Below are 20,123 nucleotides of genomic sequence, written 5' to 3'. Positions count from 1 at the left end.
TGAAACTCTAATGTGCACGTTGCACATGTTTAGAAAAACAACATTGAAACTGAGAAAAGTTGATTTATCAGCATCGTAAAAGTGTGCTTTGATTGATAGAAACAGAACATTTTTAAAATAATGAGTATACAGGTTTATTACCTGATTACCTTATTATTTTAACAAAGTCTCATGCAAGATTTTTGATGGAAAAGCTTTCTATGATGCAAATTAACACAAATTATTATTATGGAGCAGTATATCTATGCAACAAATGAATCTTGCACACAATTGTTCAAATATTAATGATGAGACTTAGCATCTCAATTGCCTTCAATGTAATGCAGCATAGCAAATAAAAAACTGGTACAAATAAATTCATGTTACAATGGATATTACTGACACTTTCAGCATAAATGCTTCACAATATTAGATGCATAGATTTCCTAAAACTATTTTATTTTAATGATTTTTAGGAATAGTTTGCATGTAAGTACCTTTTAAATTGTGGTAGTGGTCCATAATTAGAGTTGAACATGTTATATGCAATAATCACTGACAAACATTACAATTATTTCCTTACATGCTATGCTTGATTTATTTCATTATGCTTAAACTTAACTATGAGTTTAGTTTACTAAAAAAGAAGTGCTGACTTTAAAATGCATTAAAATGCCCTTTACCATGGGTTGCATTGTTTCATAGCCTAGGAAATGGACTTGTGTTACATTTCCTCAAATGTTGCTTTATCTGTCCTCTTTATACCCAACATTTTAAATTAAAAAAAACTTTTTCCATGGCTTGCTGTGAGTGAATTGATGTGAACTTGACCCTTTGATGTAATATATAAAGAGCAACAAAGTAAATAGGCGCTTCATTAATTAAGCTGTGAGGTCGGAATGGAAAGTCATTTCTCTTGAGTAACATGGGAAAATATGTTGGAGCATATATTTCATACCTGATGACTGGAAGAATTATCACATGCTGATCAGACCATTGTATGGGGAAAACTGATGACATAAATGGAAAATTTGAAGTACAAAAAGTGACTTTCTAAGGAGGAGATGGCTTTTTTCCCCCAGATCCTCCAGAGCCTTCAGGTCTGCGCTTTTCCCTCCATTTCCTCTTTACCCCATTGTCGACTGACTGCCTGATTACCTTTTCATGCCTTTGCCCTTTTCCTCTTGCTGATAAACTTGCCTGCTGGATGATTTGGTGCTTTAATACAATAACAAAAATTATCTAAAATTTCTCTGAGAGTTTTAATATATGTGTCTTCATGTTCTTTCCGCAGAAACTGTGCTTATAATTATCTGATTTCTAATGCGTGATAGAGAGAGTCATAGTCTGAGAGTAGTGTATTTAAATTTGATCACTGATTTGTGAGTTGGCTACTAATTATTTGTCCTCATTAGCTGGCCAACAGTTCAACACCCTGATTTCTCACCCCTCACTGCGATGAAGCATGGCCCATCGGAGGACCGATGCCTCTGTAAGTAAAGTATAGGAAAGAGAGAAGTGTCTAAGGTAGTGGATTCGTTGTTGGGCCCAGAACCAATAACTTCAGCTGCAACAAATCTTGGTAGCAGAGTAGTAGTTTTGTGTAGTGACGTGAAGAATTTAAGGTGCCAAAATAGATTCCTCCTGTCTAGACAAAAGGCCCAACATCTCATGGTTCAGCAGATGGATTGATGGAGCACTGATGGAGTCGAGACAACGTGTTGCAGCGAAGGAGTGTGAGAATTAATAGGGATGGGCATTGCAATTGCTTTGGCGTAGTTTGTGGTGTTTTAAAATGGCTGTGTGATGTTATGTGAAATTTTAAAAAATTGTGTGCGTGTGGTGCATAATGCAAAGACGTTTAAGTTGTCATCCGGTCCGTTTTGGTCTAAGATCCCAGGATATATACACATCTATGAGGTGGTCCCAGTGTAGAGGACACTGACTAAGGTTGCCTGCTGTGTTGTGGTGTTTTTGGGGAGACATCATCAACAACATCTTATGAATAGGGACTTTCTTTTGTGTGTAAGTGGTAAGTGGTTGGTATAGTTGTTCTCAGGTGCACAGGGAATAACTGTACCAATTAGATTGAGACTTCACTGGTCGAGCTCTCATTTGAAGTGAATGATTAAGATAGTTTTAGAAATAATATAATTTCATATTACCTTTTGAGTGAGAGAGACCTATTTTCCTTTAATGGAGCAGACAGAGTTAGTTGTTGAAATCACTTGCATAATATATTGTGTATTTGCCTAGAAAATGCACCAAAGAAAATTGTAAAGGAGAGTCAGCTGTTGCAAGGAGCAATATCTACATCACAGAGTGTCACGCTGTAATTGGTTGGTTGGTGTAAAATCATGCTGAGATTGGTTGACACCGTCATAAAAGGTTGCACTGTTACTGGTTTTGATTGTCAAACTAGAGAATTGTGGGAGAATTTCATTTCCTGGTTTTGTGGAAAACATTTGTGAAATACGAAATTAAATAAAAATGAACATTTTCAATGCTTTACAAAATTGAATAAAAGGAGAGGTTTAGAAATAATATGATTTCATATTACCTTTTGAGTGAGAGACACCTTTTTTCCTTTAGTGGAGCTGACAGAGTTAGTTGTTGAAATCACTTGCAAAATATATTGTGTACTTGCCTAGAAAATGCACCAAAGAAAATTGCAAAGGAGGGTCAGCTGTTGCAAGGAGCAATATCTACATCACAGAGTGTCACGCTGTAATTGGTTGGTTGGTGTAATATCACGCTGAGATTGGTTGACAACGTCATAAAAGGTTGCACTGTTATTGGTTGTAATTGTGAAACGAGAGAATTGTGTCAGAATTTAATTTCCTGGTTTTGTAGAAAACATTTGGGAAATACAAAATTGGATAAAAATGACAATTTTCAATGCCTTACATAATTGAATACAAGTAGATGTGACCATACCTGTTAGAGCAGGAGAAGATGTCGTGCATGAGGGTACATAGCTGCCAAGTTTTCAGATTGCTATGTGTGACATTCTCATAACTTCAGTGTAATTATGAGTGACATTACAACAGCTATGAGTGACACTTTCTTGCGAGCAAAATCAAGCAATAGAGAGAAGAGAAACATATAAATATTAGAAATTACACACCATTGAGCAACAAGAAACTCTAAGAAGTCACTGAACTAAAGTGTGCTAACGGTAGGCAGCTGTAAACTAAGCAGAACAGTCATACTGCGTGACTGCTACTTCATGCACTGGAAGGCCACAGGGTGTAATGCTAGTGCAGAAAGTGATGACATCTGTGTGGTGCTTTTAGGAAACAAGCAGACTACTTCAAAGGGTTAATAACTAGAGTGCATGAGGTGAATGAACATGATTGGTCAAGGTCCCTACAAAAAACGTTTTATGTGCATGGAGTCGGGCAAAAATATTGTTCCCTGTCATTCGTAATGAGGCTTAAAAGAAAGAGAATCCAATGGACATAGTTTGTTGGGCAACAGTGAAAATAACTTGTCTTATTAATAACACATTGACAGGGAAAACAGCCTTTACAACAAGGTTTTTACCTCCTTGGGGTTTGCCACGCATTTTTTAGCACACATATTTTTACCGCAAATATATGCATTTACAACGCATGCCAATACCATGCATTTAAGGTGAGTTGGGGGGGTGGGGGGTCTCCCCCACAAATACATTGTTTGTAAATCTAAAAACAATGTGTGGTATTGGTATGCATTTTAAATGTGTCAAAGGTATGCAAAGTAATTGCCTGCATTATACCGTCGTACAACCATTGACAGTACACACACACATACTCAGGTGAGTGGCAGTGGCTGGTAACTACTTACTGGTCTTGAGTTTTGCAGCACTGCAGACAGCATAACTGGTGTTGACGAAGCTACAAGGCAGCAGACTCAGGCCGGGAGCCACCCCCCACTGGCAATCATTTTGGTTTTCCGCCCACCTTTAGTCCAGGCTGCCGGCTGTCCTCATTGAGTCCTGTCTGTCCTGGCAGCTGCTGCAACCAGTCACAGTGACGGTCAGTCATGACTCAATGACCACTCTCTCCCTGGCCCTCAGCTCATAAATAATGAATTTGCTGTTGGTGACGATAATAGGATCATACTTTTACAGCTGCAGTGGTGTGGAGGGCCCAGTGTGAGCAGCAGTCAGCGCTGCGAGCTGAGACCTAAGATTGCGCCTGCCACTGTGGCCAGCACAGCAGTAGCCAGCCACTTTCCTTACAAACTCTCTGCTCTGGCAGCCATTGGGCACTACTTCGTGACTTCAAGCTGTGTGACTCTCAGAGACGCGTGTCAGAGCAGGAAATAATAGATACATTTTAGTGAGCCTGCCAGTGCCTTAGCTTAGCTGAGTAGCGAGCACCCCAAGCCTGCGGGAGCAGCGCGCACAGGCCACGGGTGGTGCACAGCCTGCTGCCACACACTCAGTTTGCAGCACTTTAGTGACAGCTGAAACACAGGCATATGCATGACAATGCATTTCAGTGCGCTGATGAGGAGCACCACACTGAAGTACATTAGTCCAACGCATGATGCGTGGTACTTGGCAGGACTGAGGGTACACTAGGATACACCGTATTAATGGATAAAGGATTACATCCATGTATTTGGTTTAAACAATCGCACAAAATTACAGAGAAAGACTAGGTCTGTTTAATTTGAGAATCATTGAGAATTTAGGAGAAAATTATAAAATATGAAACCTACTCATATACCTGCTCAAATTAAGGCATTAAATACTTGGGAACACATTTCTCCTCAAAAAGAGAAAGAAAAATATCATGGAGGGTATAGGAGAACCATAGATCAGTGTGCAAAAGCTAGATTGGATGCATAACATAAAGTATGGATGCAGATGTTATTAAGGGAACAATGATGTATCCTTTTATAGCAGTTGAAGGAGTTGTTAGGGAAAAACAAAAAGAGAAGTGGAAACTTTTTGAGACAGAAAAGAGAGATGCTGAAGCAGAAGGAGAAAGTGGTGAATCCTCCATCACCATACCTTGAATCTTATAGTGAGGGTTTGACAAATGGAAATACAGCTGGAATTCCAAATGCCTCTGTTATGTCTGAAATACTAAACAAGATCACACTTGTTTCTCCTGTAAGGGGGGTAACAGAAATAATGGCTCCATTGAACCTGTTTGGCTTCAAGGCTCCAGATGCTTTAAACGTTCCTGGTACTATTGGTCCTGGTCACAGGTAAATACTGCCCATACTTTGACAATGCCTGCTGGAATAAGTATTGTGCATGGTAATACACTAGATTTGATGATGAGATCTTTGCTTCAGATGCTTATGGTTCCAACTCAAAGCAATACTACAGGTACAGGTTCCATTTTAATTCACAACACAAAAAGATGATGGTCGGAATACTGAACATTGTCAAACATTCACCTCCAGTCACAGATCTGGATTTAATCCATTGTTATTTTGCTCGCCACGCCATTCCAGTTTAGACCCAGCATATGCAAATCAGCCTTGAACCTGCTCCCCGTGAGAACAGACCAGCCCGAACAGCCAGCATTCCTTCCATCAAATTTTGTGTGTCACCCTAAGTGGCATGGGTATGCCCAGACGTGGTCCCCACGCTCACTTTGTCACTGGATTCAAGCTAACTTGTCTGATGAGGAGTGAAACCCCAAAACTGGTCCCAGGATGCTTGTTTACGGTTCAGGGAGGACCTGACCTGGCAGTTTGGGCTGGACTGTTCCCATGAGGAACAGAGTCAAGACTGATTTGCATATGGCTGGGCGCAAACTGAGGTGACATGGTGAGCAAAAGAACGATTGGTTGGGATGCTACCACGAGCTATCGCCAGTGGCTAGACAAATTGCAGGCATTCCAACCATCAACTTTTGTGTGTTTCATGTGGTGACCTAAGTGGCATGGTAATGCCCAGACGTGAGTCCCTTGCTCACTGTGTCACTGGATTCAAGTTAGCATAGCTTATGAGGGGTGAATCCCTGCAACCGATCCCAGGATGCTTGTTTCTGGTCAGGGAGGTCCTGGCCTGGCAGTTTGGGATGGACGGTTTCCATGAGGAATGGGGTCAAGACTGATTTGCATTTGGCTGGGTCCAAAGTGAGGTGACATGGTGAGCATAAGAACAATGGGTTGAGATGCTAGCCCAAGCTATCGCCAGTGCTTAGACTAATTGCAAGCATTCCTCCAATCAACTTTTGTGTGTTTCATTTTAAAGCAGACACAATTTGACCCCACAAGCAGAATGGTACGGAGGTTATCATCCTTTTTATCTCCCCAAAACAGGTGAGCCTCCTGAAATAAGTTACAAAGCTTCTGAAATGATTGTGCCAATGGGAATTTCAGATCCCGATACATCTGTATTAAATATGCATCCTGAAAACAAGTAGAAATTTGACCAACGGAGATTTGCATTCGAATACTCCAAGAGAACAGTAAGGATTTACACCTCAAGAATTTGATGATTGTCATAAAGGGTTTAGTACTCCGACTAATAATCAAAGTTCTGAAACTGTTCCAGTTCCGGTAATGGGAAGAACATTAGTTGTGGCCAAGCTAAAGGTAGAGTTAAAAGAAATGATTTTGGAAACTCTTCCATCTTGATTAGATACCTTCCAGGAGGAGGAGCTATTGTTTCTCTATAAATATTTCACCTGACGATCTAGACAGACACACAAGAAGCTGGTTGAATTGGCTCAGAAATATTAAATTGATGTTCAGACATCAAAGGATTTGCAAAGGACATACAGATTAGACTTTAGTGATAGCGATTTTGCTAACATGAGGCCAGCTGAAAAGAATTGCAGATTATGAAACTAATGGCACTGATAAAGAAGTGGAGTGAAAGAGAGAAATGGTAACGTAACAGAGAAAGTTATAATGAAGACACCTCCAGTTGTCATTGATGGAAGGGATGGAGAAATACAGATGCTTCCTATGAGGCAAGTACCCAGTGGAGGATATGTGCATGCACCTTGAACTAGGTCTGATATTTTGTCTTTCACAAACGAATTCCCGAAATTGAGAGAAAATCCAGTGTAATGGTACAGACAGATGGAAAGGTTTGTGAAAATTTCAAAAGTGTTCCGGATTGATTTGAATACCTTGTTTGACATTGTGGTTCCAGGAGACATATGGACCGAGTGTAAACTTTCTGTGGATTGGCCTGATGCCTAAACAGGCACACACTCTGCAGTGGTATTAAAGAAATACCAACAGGTAATAAATCACTTGCAAAGCAAGAAATCTCCTAAAGAAATTGATTGGTTAAAGAGTGACAGAACAACCCAAGAACTTAAAGAATCAGTTCATGTCTATTATGAGAGATTGATATAGGTTTTCAAACAGTACAGTGAAATGGAAAATGTGTCTGAGAAAGATATGGGAGAGAAAGAAGGGAAGTAAGAGGTACTATCCTCGTGTGCTACTTTAATTGTGGGGGGCAGTGTGTCCTCATCTTGATGCCCTCACACACCCTGAAGGATGTCATGCTTCATCATTGGGCTTTTGCTCCTCGCCGGGCCAGCGCTGCAATGCCCAACGGGTCCCCCAAAGGGTCTCTTTTTGGGAGATCTTTTGATGAAGCCGTATGGGTGCGTGGGTGTAAGTGGCAGTGAAGTCCTAGAAGGTGTATTAGAAAATGGCTGGAGGGAGAGTGAATAATTTTTATTAAGGTGATCCCTCTGTCATTATTAAAACAAAGTGTATGGTGCTGCTTTAAGTGGTATTATGTCCCTTGGTAGCTGGGTAACTATATGTCTCTATTGGGCATATGTTCTGGTCAACATGTTTCGCACTTTAGTGGTCTCAGGGGGAGATCCAGGGAGCTTCATCAGGACCGAGTAAGAAAGTTGTATCTAAAGTGGCCCGAAATTTTCGGTGCCCCCAGATGATGCAAATTGTTAATGGTTTTTATCAACAGCAATTTCAGTCTCAGGGTAGAGGTCTTGGTGTTCCACTATATTTTAGAATGGGTGTGGATGTGTCAGATTTGCAGAAAACAAATCCATGTCATGTGTGCGGATAATTTGGGCATTGGAAATGCGAGTATAGGTTTAATGTAAATAATGCTGATATCAGATACAGAATGGAGGGTATGCACAGTTTCCGGGAAATAACATGGTCCACACTCAACAGACACAAATACAGAGAGTTCAAAATCCTAATATATCCCATTCAATGCAATATACCACAAGCTCTGATGCCTCAACAGAATGTTCAGGTACAAATATGCAATATGAATCAGAGTCAGCAGACAAACAGAAACTATTTCCCAAATAAAAATGCATCACAATAGTATTTAATTCTGACAGGCGATTTCCATCAGGACCCATCAGCTTGACGGTGCCTGAGGGAGGAGGAGTGCTGTGTGCTTGGCGCAGCCTTAGAGGTAGACCAGAGTTGCCCATATGTAGACGGAGGAGTAAATGGGAATCATGTCCCTATCCTCATTGACACTGGTGCTATCCATTCTACTGTAAGAACAGCAGAGGTTCCTAACCTAACCATTTCAGTAGAAAGTATCCAAGCTGTAGGAGTTTCAAATAAGAAGTTGCCACCCCAATTTCTGAAGCAGTTCCAGTTAAAATAGAATCCTTTGAGGATTAACATTGATTTGTGGTGCGTGATTCAAGTCTGGTTAATCTACTTGAACGTGACTTATTATACAAGCTTAATTGTTCCATCTATAGAATTTCAAAAGGTATTGAATTTCATACCAGTGACGAAGATATTGTTTTTCAACTTGCCCAACAAAGATCTGACATGGAAATGTACCCCTTCTTGACGAGCGATGATTTGCCTATTGAATTGAGAGACCCTTTTTTACCTAAAATCTGAGACTTTACGGATAAACATGTCAGACTAATCAAAGGTGTTGAACTATTCCAAATCACTTTAAACTGAATCCAGACTTTCTAATAATCACAATTTGACTCCAGACACTATTTACGGTATTACTCCTGTGATCGACTAAATGATTGAACAAGGGATCCTAAAGAAGATAATAGGGAGTCCATGTATCGCTCCCATTATGGGCTTGCAAAAGATGAATGGCAAGTATTGTATTGTGCGGGATTTATGAAAAGTGAATGCAATTGTTGTCCTGTGGTACTGAATCTAGTTGTGTTTCAGATTCCATGTGAGGTCAAATGGTTTTCAGTCATTGACTTGTGCCAAGCCTTTTTCTCTATTCCTTTGGATGAGGATACTCAGTTCCTCTTTGCTTTCGTTTTGGAAAGCATGTTTTGGCATGGTGCCGAGTCCCACAAAGGTATATGGAAAGTCCCTCAATATTCAATCACATTTTCAAAAAGTATGTTGAGTTTCTGGTAAAGCCAAATCACAAAGTGCTAGTATAGTATATTGACAACCAGCTGGTGGCGTCTAATATTAAAGAAGCTTTCAAGATAGATACTATTGCACTTTTAAATCTTCTGGCTGAAAATGGACATAAAGAATCCCCGACAAAGATATAATCTTGGCAAACTGTAGTCCTGTACTTAGGACACCACATTGAAAAAGTAGCAAGGAAAGTGTCACAAGAAATAATCTCTATGATTTGTAATATGAGTCTACCAACTACCCAAAAAGAAAACTGCATGTTCCTAAGAATGGTGGGCTACTGTCGCCAATGGATTCTAAATATTTCCTTAACAGCAAAACCTCTTCAGAGGTTGACACACAAAGACATGTCTGATCCCGTTACGATAGGATCGCATTTGCATGACTGCCTTCATTGTGCTACAAGAATGCCTTTGAGGCACACCAGCTCTGTGAATGCCTGATTACAGCAAGTGCTTTGTGTTGTTCTGCAGTGAAAAGGGAATGCTGCGCTCTTTCAGTAGTGACACAAATGCATGGAAGCAGTTACAAGCCGACCTCCTATTTTTCAGCGACTCTTGACCATGTTGCTGCAGCTTTGCCTGGATGTTTGAAAACAGTTGCATCTGTATGTGTGTTTCTTGAGCAATGTGAAAGCATAATAATGGGGCATCCACTGACTGTGTTTGTGACCCGTTTAGAGGAAATACTGCTGACCCATACACTGACACAGTATCTGACTAATAACGTCTCTTTACGAAGTATGAACAAACACTTTTGGTGGCAGAGAATGTGATCCTTAAAAGGTGCACTATTCTGAATCCATTCACTCTTTTACCAATGCCTGGAAATGAAACTGTAACTGATATAGTTGAACATGATTGCTTGGATGCGACTGAGTTATGCAGAAAGCCCCCACCTGATATATGCTGTTTGTTGATGGTTCCTTTTTGCAAGAAAATGAAGGGAATCTCAAAGCTGCTTATGCTGTTTGTACAGTTGCAGGTGTTGCTGAAGTGTCATAGTTGCAAGGAGTGTATTCAGCACAGGCTGCTGAATTGATTGCCTTGACATGGGCTTGCAGCATTTCAGAACAATGCAGGGTGACAATCTTCAATGATAGTCAGTATGGTGTTGGAGTCGTACATAACTTTGGGCAATTGTGATCGCAACGTGGGTTCATGACTTATTTCGGATCGCCTATAAAAAATGGAGAAAGTGTGAGAAACATTTTGTGGTCCCTACAACTGCCTGTCCAAATTGTAGTAGTTAGGTGCGTAGCTCATAGGCAAAGCATTGACTACTTGACCGTTGGCAACAGATACACTAACGAGATTGACAAATATAGTGAATTATATGCACATAACTTTGCTGGGGATTTTATCAACGAAACATCAGACATCACAAATTGCAATTTGTTGTTGACTTCTATAGATACATGGGATGAAGTCAAGATATTTTAGGAATAAGTGACAGAAGCTGAACAGCAAAGTTGGGTGTGAGCTGGATGCAACAAGAGGGAAGACAAAGTTTGGGCTTGCATTGATGGTAGAGGTGTATTACCTGATAGTTTGTTACCACCTATGGATAGACTTTATCATGGTCCTGTACATGTAGGAAAAGATGCAATGATGCTCCTCTTTTGACAGGTGTGGTTCAGTCCAAGATTCAGATTGATTGCTGAAAATCTGTGCCATCGATGTGTAGTGTGTCAACAACAAACATTGGAAGAAAAACACAAGTTACAATGCACTATGTAGGGAGATTGGGCAGTCCCTTTAACCAAATGCAAATGGACTTTTTTAAATGCCCCTTTGTAATGGTTTGGGATATGTTTTAGTCATTGTTTGCATTTTCTTAAAATGGGTGGATGCTTATCCAACACACAGAAATTATAGTCTCACAATCGCTAAATTGTTGTTGAGGAAGTTGATTTCAAGGTATGTATTTTTGACTTCTCTTGAGTCAAACAGAGGAACTCATTTTAACAATGAGGTCCTGAACATGTTATGTACAGCATTAAAAGTTAAACAGAAGCTCCATTGCAGTTACCCTCCAGAGGCTTCTGAACTCGTGGAGCAGATTAATTGCACATTGAAATCCAGATTGGCGAAGGTGTGTGCTTCAATGTCGAAGTGGCCTGATGCATTGCCTCTTGTGTTGATGAGTCTAAGAAGTACACCAGACAGGAGGACAGGATTGTTGCCCGATGAAGTCATCATAGGCACAGTGATGAAAAAGCTAGATATTCCAACAAATGTTCTTGTCAATATTACAGATGACTTAATATTGGACTACAGCAGTGGTTTGTCTGATGTGTTGCGTTTTGTGTCTCACCAGGTTGGAGAGACTTACAATGCAACTGAACACGAGCAGAGCTGAGATCTCAGGAGTGGTGACTAGTGTTCCAGCCCCACTCACCTGAATCACAGGTACTGCGGGAACGAAGGTAGTCCCATTCACCCCAACCCAGTGCCTCAACCCTCCATGCCAAACAACCAAAGCACGAGCGGTCAACACACTGGGGGAAGGTAGGAAGGACAAGAAACTAGGGAAGAATGTGATGACACTGATCAGCTTCTCTCAGATTCACGCTCGGACTGCAGGCACTTCACAAATGCATCTACAGGGACATACAGTAGGAAAAGAGAACAGACATTAGTCAACAAACCGCAAAGGTAAACAGAATCATAGAAGGCACAAGAACTTAATAAACAACAAGAATCCCTTGCTCACCCCTTGATGCTGTTACTTCGCCTCCGTAGGTAATTGAATTTAATTCATTCCATAAACCATACAGGGAGGCAGAAATATAGCATGGTCCCGAACATCCAAGAGATGTCCCAAATAAGAGGATTCAAACAGTTCAACAAATGTGGAAAAAAACGGTTAGCGCCCCAAAACAAATGCTGTTAATCCTCTACTCAATTAATATGAAGGGGTGAGAAAGTCTATATACCACAAAAATCGGATAACCAGTGCACTGGGTAAAAAGGAAAAAAAAGATCCAGAAAAGATACGAGGATATGAACTCCTCACTAACCTGACCGCAACATGAAGTTTTCAAGGTCAAAGAAGCAATGAATCCAGTTCGTTTGCTCCAGCCGGAACAACAAAAATGCTTCGGAAACAAGGGACAGCCAAGAATCACTCCAGGTAGCGAGTACTCCATTCTTCAGCCGGGCACAAAGACGCCAGTAGCCAAAATCCTTCCGGGGCAAGGAACCGGAAGCAAACCTAAGGGAGGAGGAACAGAGAGACGGCTCTAAATACGCCCCATCCCGCCGCCTCATCCTAGCGCGGCTGAGCAGCAAAAGAGAAGCCTGCACAGAAAGGGAAGAAGATAAAGAAAACCCATCCACACCCACGGAACAAAAGGCAAAGAAGGAAAGGCACACCAACACCACACAGAAGGGGAAAATCCCACACCTCGCAGCCAGGTAAGGGACAAGGCTATCGGACTGCAACAACTTGGTAATGGTGAAGAAGCATGTGCGGAAATCATGCTTTGAACTCCATTGCAGAAGGCCCACAAGGTGATCCTGGCCGTCAACTCTGCTGTGTAGTGTGGAGGTCTTCCGAATCGGGTACATGCCACCCATTCTTGCAGAGTCCTATTTCCCTTGATGATACATCAGAACCTGTTCCCAATGTGCCAATGGTTGAAATGAGACAGAGGGAGCAGATTAGTCAAGCTGTTGGGGACCAGCAAGCAGCTGGGACAGCACTCAATTCAGCCAGTAGAATTGACTACAAGAGATACAGATCCTAACAAAGGGCTTAGTGCAGCAAGAAAGAGAGTTCTAACCAGAGACTATTGGTCCAGAAAAAGTGAGAGACTAAGAAACTGCCTAAATCAAGGGCAAGTACCACAAACTATACCTGAAAGTTCTGAGTGGTCTGATCAGAGTGACAGTTATAATCAGCGAACAGCTGTAAGGAGATCAAAGAGAACAAGAGTACCCAGCCAAAAGTACTCATCTCCTGAATGGACTATCTCACAGCAAATGAATGGGAATGAGAATTCTCTGTGTTTTGCTTTAACAATACAAATCCACCTGAACACCCTTGAAACGGATGCTTGTGATTGCTATATATGTATGTAATAACCTACACCAGTTGCTGAAGTTGATTCCTACCATAATTTACCTTTAACAAATGGAATTTCTTGCAGTGTCTTTACTAGTTTGTTTTATGGTACTGATCATTTGCATTATTATTATTCAAATGAAGAGCTGATCTTTTCTGATTTGCCGTACCGAGAAACTTAAATACGCATCCTGAAGCTCCATTAGCTGAGACTACGGGATAGCAGTTTAGACCAACTCAAACTTTGGACTGGGTTTCTGCACATAGAAATAACCTAACGTGTAAACCAGGAAGAGCTGAAAAGAAATTCAGTGATTTAGTAGACAGTAGCTGAGATAATGCGACAATTAAATCTATTGTATCTCCTGAATGAACTCTTTGGAAAATAACGGAAGAACATAAAACAGTTGAAGAAATGGCTACTTTAGCTTTAGGCTGGCAAAATAAAATAAAGCTTTTTATATATAGAAAAAGTTCAGATATTAACACAAAATGTTTAGGTCTTAGTGAATGTGAGCATGCATTTGATGTTTATGAGAACTGGGGAAGATATTCAGAAGGAGTTGATCCTATTTTTCCTGAAGTTTATTATATTTGTTGAACGAATGCTTTTTATAAATTGCCAAAAGGATGTAAAATGGAAATTGTTTTTCCAAGTACGTATCATGTGAAAGAAATTGAAGGAGAATAAAAGAGCAGAATGGGAGTATGAAGAGAGGTCTGAGTACAAATGAGATAGTGAGTGATATTCTCAAAGCTTTAATACCTCCTGTAAAAGTAGCATTAAACACAAAAAGAAAACTTTCAACTATAGTTGATAAATTAGCCACTAGTACAGCTGGAGGATTTTTTGTTGTAGATATTGAAATGATTTCAATAAGATCGATGGTGATGCAAACTCCACTTCTACTTGACACCCTTTTTGTCAAGGAGGGCGGAGTCTGCAGATTGTTAAAGGTCCAACAATGTTGCACCTACGGTTAAGAGCAGAAATTTGGAAAGCTATATCAAAAACATTATGTACTTAAAAATAGACTTGAAAGGGTTAAAATCTGATGGTGCCTGGGAAATGATAGGAAAAGGATTTCCAGCTGTTAGCAACTGGTTGAATAGCTTAGGTAATGGACTAGTAATGTCTATCCTGAAACCATTAGGGGCGATCTCTTTGTGCACAATGCTGACAATTGTTATGATTCTTAATGTACCCCAATATAGGCCTGTGTAGTCTCCTAACCTTTCACCTACATTTACCCTGCCATTGTAGGACATAATAGTTTTGGTGCTGACCTTTTACCTAGTTAGGTGCTGCATAAATGGTTTCTCCAAAAACTAGCCTAATTTATTATGCATGAGGATTCTCAAATCACAGCAGGATTACCTTATTCTGCATAATAACTGTGTATAGGGTTCATCACTCTCGTCATCCTCGGCTAACATGACACAGTAAGGTAGAAACCCTGAGGGTACTTTTTGGGTATATAAGCACCACCTCTTCGCTGAGCCAGGCAGAGGAGAAAGACTGCCATGCTGATACACTGACACAACACTCTGGATCCCTGCAAGCAGATACTCCAGCATGCAGTGGTCTGACATCCCGCACAGGGTATCCAACTCGAGCCCAAGATGGGGTCCTTCATTCTCTCACATCAAGTAATAGGGTTGTCTCTTTCCTACGGTATTCTTGGCTATACACCTACATAAATGCGAGGAACACTTATGTACATCTAGTGAGGGTTAGCATCGTCAGAGTACGCATTATTACTGTTATGTATTTTTATGCCAGAATATAATATTTTTTTTAGCGCTATGGTAGAAGTCTTCCATCTATTACTCTGTTGGTGCTTATAACAGTATATATCTGTTTCTGTCTTATGGCTGTTGCAGCACATGTATTTTACACTAGAATGACACTGGTTCAATAAATGCTTATTGAAAACGTCCCCATTGTTTATTCTGTGTATCTTTCTGAGACAAAGTAAGGAGAGTGACTGAGCAAAAAGCACTGTACTGTTTTCATGATCCCTGAAGGGTCAGAGTTGTCTTGTTCTATAGTTGCCAAAAACGATTTGCTCCCTGGTAAGAAGGGTTCAAAGTGGCACCGTGAGCTAGCTGGTATACAAGCGAACATATTTGATGGGGGAATCTGAAATCAGTCTGAACACCAATCCCACAGTTTATGTTGTCTTAACACGTAGATCCTCCATAGATTTATAGGAACTACACAATATTATCTATCAAAATTTGGAGGAATGAAAAGAATATACAAGGAGAAAAAGAAAAATATCTGATCCTGAACTAGAAGATGAGCAATGTAAATACTTTGATGAAATGAAAATTGAGGAAGAGTTTAGAAGAAAAAGGCTTAAGACAGTAAAACTGTAATTTGGGATGATCTGAAGGGATAAAGTATGATGGCTTGATTTGCTATTAGAGGGGGGCTTGATGCAGCTTCAAAGCTGTCCATTCTTTAAACGACAGGAAAAATGATTTTGACAATTAAATTCTTATGTGCATTTTGCACACATTTAGAAAAATAACACTGAAACTGAGTAAAGCTGAAGTATCAGCACCATAAAAGTGTGCTTGGATTCATAGAAATAGAAATCTTTTTGAATAATGAAATTACATACCTTATTATTGCGAAAGATTTTTGATAGAAAAGCTTTCCATTATGTAAAAATAACACAAATTATTAATATGAAGTAATGTCAATAAGAAAGGAGCGTTTCTTAGTGTTTCACTGTTATCAATAAATTATTGAATTTCTCCAACAAAGTTCAGTCCACAGGCCATTATTTTCTAAATTCAACTCAAATGTACCATATTTATTAACGAAAGCACATCGTATCATCAATTTCATTAATTCTTTTCAGCCTCATATCATAGATTCAATTTCATCAAATCTTTTCAGCCTATGCGTTTCGTCCTAACCCAGGACTTTATCAGGGCTGAAAAAAAGCAAATATATACATTCATCAATTCAATGCAATGTTAATAATTACTATATTGTACAAAAAAACTACTCACAAGCTCAATTAAACTCAATATTGCTTCCAATTATCCATGCCTGCCTATCTCCATTCTAATATCACTCCACCCAGGATGAGATTCCAATTGTATCAATGTGGCATCAAAATTGTACACTTAATTTGCTACATTTTTACAAATTGTAATTAAGCTAAACCTCATATCCATTGCTAGATTTAATCACAATTCTGGACATCCCCATTTTCTAACTGCAAGTTGCTATATGTACATGTTAACATCTGTAAACTACTTATTAATCAAAATTCAAGGTGTCTCAAAATATCATTTTCAATCTACCATGAGGTCTATTATATCACTCTTCAAAATAACCTTATTATTTAGCTGTCAGAGACATACCTTAATTATTCATTCTTATTTTAACCTTTCCTGAATCCTTGATCCCACCTCAATTGATTTTCTTACTGTGCGTAAAATCTACAAAAAAAACCTTATGTTATTGAATTTCTACTTCACGCCTCTGTCTACATATTCCTGTTACTCTTGAAAAATCTGGAAAAACTACCTTATTGAATTCTTATCGAGCCTAAATACTTGATCCTAAGTCCAACGATTATATTTTTTGAAATCTCCAATAAATCACCACTCTAATTTTTTTTTCTTTAAATCTATAATTACCATTTTGATTATAGAACAGAATCTCCAACTATAGATGTTGCTATATACCCTGTTAAATGGGAACAGTTTCTTATCAATTAAACTTCTACTTCAGCCATATCTATTTATATTAATATTTATGATGAACACGTAATTAATATATATTTATGAATTCTTATTAACTTCTCACAATCATCCAAATTCTTTATCCTGTTGCCATCATTATCTCAATCATACATACTGAGTTCTGCGTAAAAAAGTATATCCACTAATGTCATCCTTTAGTAATGATAAACTGCCCCCAAGTGTTGTTAAGCTTTTATTCTCCAAACCAGGAGACTATCTCTGTCCCACCAATCACAATTATACCCAATCTAGTGGCTTATTCAAAGTCAATATTAATATTAACACACTCAATTATCAACAATTCCCCTTACCCTGACTGTTACTCAGGCTATCTCTGTCTCCCCAAGCACAATTAAACCCAATCTAATGGTTTGTTAAAAATACTCGTTTAGTTTAATACACTGAATTTCCAAAATGTCCCCTTCCCCTGACTATTAATCACTTCCAAAGTGAACCAATCTATACTCAACACTGCAGGGGGAAAATTCACTTTCCATAATAAGAAATGTGGCCACTCTTCTAGGATTGACTTCTTCCTGGTGGATCATACCACCCGTAAAGATACATCTAAAGTTTCACATCTGCCAGAACACCTGTCCGACCACTCAGCGGTACTCCTAGAAGTTGCCCTACCAAAGCGCTCCTTACCAAGAAGGTGGACTCTCAATCGTGCATTACTCCTTGATCCCGTTATTATTGATAGGCTGAAAATAGCCACAAAGGAATTTCTTATATTTAATGTAAATTCAGCTGCCCATCATTTCGTCTGGGATTCATATAAAGCCCTTTTAAGAGGTTTATTGACTTCACTTTCAATAACACACAGCAAGAAAGTAAGGGAACATATTGCGGCAATTGAAGCCAAAATTACTCAAAAAACAATAGCATTACAACGAAAACCAACCGATCTGAATAAAAGACAACAAGTATCTCTCGCCAAGAATGAGCTTATAGACCACCTAGAGGTAATAAACAAGAAAAAATGGGAGGCAAGTAAACTTGCCCACCATGAGTATGGAGAGGGTTGTGGGAGATTCCTAGCATGGAAAACTAAATTAGAATACACCCAAAACATGGTGAAAAGTCTCAAATGCTCAAGTACTGGTACAATTACTGAAGAGGATTCCAAGATTGAGGAGGCCTTTGTCCGCTTTTTTCTAGATCTATATTCTGAAGAATCAATCCCGAGTAAGAAAAGTCTGGAAGCCTTCTTCCAAGATCTTCAACTCCCTACCCTCTCGTCTGCTGATAGTAACAGTCTAAATAATCAAATTGGGTTAGAAGAAGTATCGCAGGTTATTAAAAATCTAATAAAAGGAAAAGCAGCTGGTCCAGATGCCATCCCGAATGAAGTTTATATCATTCTGAAAGAAGAGCTAACTCCCTTTCTACTCCAACTTTTTAATTTTCCCTGGCTCAGGAATTGCCGGCATCCTGGAATGAGGCCACAATTACTATTATCTTAAAACCTAATAAGAATCCACAACTTTGCGAGTCGTACAGACCTATTTCCCTTTTAAACTGCGACCACAAACTTTACACTCAACTCCTCACTAAGAGGTTAGATAAGGTCGCCGGTTCTATAATACACCCCAACCAAAGGGGTTTTATGAAGGGGAGACAATTACATGAATTAACCCACAATCTTATTGGAGCAATAGATCTAGCAAACTTATATGAGATTCCACTGGCAGTTTTAACATTTGATGCTGCTAAAGCATTTGATAGGGTCAGCTGGCCATTTCTAATTGAAGCAATCCAACGCTTCAATCTTGGTAAAATCTTTGTAGCAGCAATAAAGGCCCTTTACAATAACCCTTCCGCTAGGATCCTTGTTAACGGGACTTTAACCAAACAACTTAAAATCTCCCGTGGGACTAGACAGGGCTGCCCCCTTTCTCCCCTTCTTTTCAATATGTATATTGAACCATTTGCATGCAAATTAAGATCTTGTCATACTATTTCCCCCTTTGGCTGTATGGGTTGGGAAAGGAAAATTGGTCTATATGCGAACGAGCTTTTGGTCCTAACGAGATTTAGAACAAGCACTCCCGGAGATCTGGGTTCAGTTAGAGAGTTTTGGGAAAGTTTCAGGATATTCTGTAAATAAGGAGAACACTGAGCTTATGATATGGAATTCCTCCTACAAAAGCAATCTGGAAAAACAGCAAATAAGATATCTTGGGCTTCAAATTATTAAGAACATATATAAGATAGCCCAGTTAAACTTTGATAAAACGGTCGCAAGTGTAAGACAGCAGTTACAGACATGGGATCTTCTCTCTCTTTCAATCATAGGCAGATCCAACCTATTGAAAATGTCTATTCTACCTAGATTCACTTTCTTATTTGATACTATCCCCCTAGAATTCTCCAAAAATTGGTTTAAAAAAGTTTATTTTTCTCCTTTATATGGGGTAGGAAAAATTCCAGAATTTCCCAAAAGAAACTCAGGAGGAAAAAATCTAAGGGTGGAATAGCCACTCCTGATCTATACCTCTACTATTACGCCTTTCATCTTAAGAATGCACGCCAACTTTTAAACGATAGTCAGACCTACTCACCCCTTCTCACCGCCTTAACAATTGCCTATAAAACACAAGCTGATTCATTTCTTTTAAAATATGGACATCCGAAATTTTTTCAAAAGGTTAGATTGAAGATCCTCAAAGCTGCTATTAGAATTTGGGTCCAAGTGAGAGTGCTATTAGATATCCCTTATTATAATGAAGAAACACCCATTTGGGACAGCCCGGGTACTCCGCCATGCTTACAAGATGCTCTCACACTTCCCCTACGTAGAACCGGGATAAAAAGATGGGGAGAGCTAATAGTGGACAACGAGCTAATCCCTTGGCAGTGCTTTTCGACTTTAACTAACATCTCGGTTTCCCGATTTAAGTATCTGCAAATTCTAAGCTGGACCAAATCAATTAGCAAAGGAAAGGCTGGAAATGGAGATCTGGTTAAAGGAATCA

Source organism: Triturus cristatus, chromosome 11 (assembly GCF_964204655.1).
Source record: "Triturus cristatus chromosome 11, aTriCri1.1, whole genome shotgun sequence".
Lineage (NCBI taxonomy): Eukaryota > Metazoa > Chordata > Amphibia > Caudata > Salamandridae > Triturus > Triturus cristatus.
This window is presented reverse-complemented; position numbering follows the sequence as displayed.